The sequence below is a fragment of the Oryzias melastigma genome, linkage group LG5 (assembly GCF_002922805.2).
Source record: "Oryzias melastigma strain HK-1 linkage group LG5, ASM292280v2, whole genome shotgun sequence".
Taxonomy (NCBI): domain Eukaryota; kingdom Metazoa; phylum Chordata; class Actinopteri; order Beloniformes; family Adrianichthyidae; genus Oryzias; species Oryzias melastigma.
In genome coordinates this window covers 32,582,828-32,586,641 of record NC_050516.1, presented here as the reverse complement: position 1 = coordinate 32,586,641, position 3,814 = coordinate 32,582,828, and positions in this window count along the sequence as shown.

The following is a 3,814-nucleotide window of genomic DNA, read 5'->3' as shown; positions in this document are numbered from 1 at the left end:
TTTACTGAATTCCGGTTTCAAACGGAACGCTGCCTTGCTCTGGTTTTCTGCAGGGCCAGTATTAAAAGCAGGCATGTGTTGTCTCTCGGTGGTCCTGTGGTCAGGGACGGGGAGCCGCTAACGGCCTGTCGGGCTCACACACCTTTCAAACCTCACCAGCTCCTGCTTCCTCCCCACCCCTTGGCCTTCCTCTCCTCCCAGCCGCAACATACACACTTATCACCACTGGAGCAGATTAAAGAATGAAAAGTTCCGTCCATGACAGGCCACAGAAGGCATCACTTCTTCCCGCTTTTCTTGTGCTGTCAATGCTGTGAAGTTTTCATCCGGGTGTTTTTAACTGATGTGTTTGTGGTTTATCTTCCTAACGGCATTAGTACTACATTCCAGTCGGTACAATGGTAGGCAAGTATGTGTTGTGTGAAAACAAGCTTATATTTTCTCAATCTGTGCCATCTCTGGAGAGGTTTTACCCTTTGACCTATGACCTTCACGACATTGCCCCCTGTGCTGGAAAAGGGCACTGCAACTAAAACTTTTAGTCCAAAATTTTAACATTTAAACATTTTTTGTCATATTTGCCTTTTTTATTTTTATGGTTCTAAATCCAAACGAAATGTTTCTTTAAAATAAATTTAAAAAAAAAGAAAATAATCATTTCAAACAAAATATTACACTTTGTTGTATTTCCTGTCATTGCAATTTTCCCCTTGTGGGACTAATAAAGGTTTTCGTAATCTTATTTATAAAAGTAGACTTAAATTTGACATATTACAATATTTATACATATATTTTTTTATTGAGGAAAACCTTTTAATATTTAAATGCATTTTCTTTAGGTCTGCAGTTCAATTTTTTTGGCAAGTTGTTCTGGTTTTATGTAAGCAACGATGCCATCTGTTGCTAAGACGAGGTCACAACATCTATTTCTTTTAACTGACCGTAGATACAAAACATGGCGTTATATGTATATATGTGACGACAAAATCAATTCAATTTAAATATTAGTAAAAGAGAAGACGAAAAAAAAGAAACAAAATTAACAAAATAAAATTATATGTTATAATATTTTTAAATAAAAAAACATTGAAAATATTTCTAACCGTACTCAGAAATTTAAATTAAATTTGAAGTCATCAATACATAAATGACTCCAACTAAAATTATCAATAAATTAAAGGGTAAATAAAAATCACATAAGTCTAGGTAACCTGACAAACAATTTTAATGTTTTGTGGCATTTTCATTTTTTATTTTTTATCTTTTGTAAAGGTTTACAGAGAAGACGAAACTCCTTTTTAAAAAAACAAAAAAATTAGGACTAATTTTTAGGACTCAATATGTGATTTCATTTTCTGAATCTGCTTTCACAACATATGTTGTATAAAGATAAAAAAATATGTGTTTTACATTTATGACTTGTTTAGTTTTACTCAGGTTGTGTTATTATATTAATCCAAATGCAGGAACTTTTTTGCTTAAAGACAGCAAACTTACATTTATTTTACCTTTTTATCAGTAAAACCAGTTTTTTAAAAGTTTTTAAAACGCTGAATTGATTTACTTGAGGGCAGAAGAATGGCCTGTTATTGGACAACGCATTAGCAAAGACTGAAGCAGTTATGCTAATGATGCTAAAGTTAGCTTAAGAAATAATTAAACAACTGATTAAAATGTAAACTAACCCAATGATCAGTCGATGGAAAAAGTTGATATCAGTTAATGAATTTGCTGAAAGCTAATTGGTGGTAGAAAATTTATTAAATTAAAGCTGCACAAAACTGCTAAAGAGTCACAACAAACTGCTAAATTCTAAATTAGCTAAAAACAATTCAATAAATGACTTGAAAATAGCAGGTAACTACTTAAATGTCAACAATATCAAAGAAAGTACCTGATTTTAGGGAACAATTAATTTACTTAATCAATACATTGATTTATATTCAGTTCAACCAGATCGATCTGTCTGAGGCAAGTTGTTCATTAAATCAAATCAAATAATAAAACAAAATTACATTATATTAAATTAAAAAATAAACAAAATCCCAAAATAAAATAAAATAAAATAAAATAAAATAAAATGAAAAAATAAAATAAAATAAATCAAATCAAATCAAATCAAATCAAATCATAAAATAAAATTCTATTACATCACATTAAAAAATAAATAAAATCAAAAAATAAAATAAAATAAATGCAATAAGATAAAATGAAATGTAAAAATAAAACAAAATAAAATAAAATAAATCAAATCATAAAATAAAATAAACCTGCATTTCCTGCATTGAGATGATTTGATGTGATACAGGATGTCTTTTATTTTGAAAGGAAGTCATGTAGACCTCTAAAGAATTAGAAACTAATTAATATTTCAAAAAAATACTATTTTCTCTTTATGTGTCTTCTGTTTTATTTATGCTTGAAAAAATAAATGTATTTGTATTTATCATAAAAGTAACAAAACCATAAATAGAAATCCTCTTTTTCTGAAAATAAAACTTTGTGAAAGTACAGGTGACGGAGTATAATCTCCTCCGAGTCGCAGCGTTCTACTCAACACTCTCTGGTCTTCCAGTAGTGAACAAACCGAATGTGAGGACATCCCTCATGTGTTCCAGGTCCGTGCAGGAGGTGAGTCAGAGTGTTTGGTTTGGTGGCTGTGGGCGGAAGGGCGGTTTTAGAGTCCGAGCTCCTGATGGTCAGCATCCATGTGTCAGGACCGGAGCTGAGCGTGGGAGCGGCTGGACGGCTGGAGAGAAAAACAACTTTACGTCGACACAATTCTACTGAGATTTGAACGCTGCTCTCCTCTAAAGCCGGATCCTGCAGCCGGTTCAGGTCACAGAAGTTCATTTCTCTCCCTCCTAATCACTACATCATCATAACATTGTTGAACTGCTGACTCGACAAAATATATTTTTACGCCATATAGTTATTAAAAGGAAACTGATTTATGAGTCAGTTCTGTTTATTCATAAAGTGCTTCTTCACAGCTGAGGTTGTCTCGAAGCGCTACACAAAAACCTCAGAAGTGAATCAAAAATGATGAATTGTTAAAATCCAGTTTATGACAAATACATGAATGTGGTATCACTCCATGAGTACACATAACCTGAAGTATTTTCTAATAATGTCCTACAGAAGTGACACACAGACTACGATAAACAGTTTTGGATATGTTTGTCTCACAGTTCAACATCTTCTAGTATTGTTTTGTCTGGACAGAAGTGTGTTTGTATTCATGCACGGATGCAGTTGTTCAAATCTCTCTTCAGGGAGAGTCTTCATGGTTCTCAGCGACTCTTGTAAGAGAATGTGAAGATGTGTACAAATATTGTTTATTCTGTTGTCATAAAATGCAATATTTCACATGATAGATAAGGCCTTAAGGACATTTTCTGAGTTCTATTTTTACGGTGGCCCTGAAGGGTCACAATACAACACTTTAAGTTCACAACACAACACTTAAGGGTCACAACACACGGCTAAAGCCATTTTTAACTTCAAATTTACAACCAAAACCACCCAATCTGGCGATACTGGTGGCGTAACTTTCTATTAGCGGCTTAGACCGATGAGAATTTCAGAATAAAAGCAGTTCAGCTTCCGTGACATTAAAATGTTGTGTTGTGAACTTAAAGTATTGTGACCCTAAAGTGTTGTGTTGTGACCCTAAATTGTTGTGACACTTTGTTGTGAACCTTAAATGTTGTGACCCTAATGTGTTGTGACCCTAAAGTGTTGTGACCCTTAAATGTTGACCCTAAAGTGTTGTGACCCTTAAGTGTTGTGACCCTAAAGTGTTGTGACCATT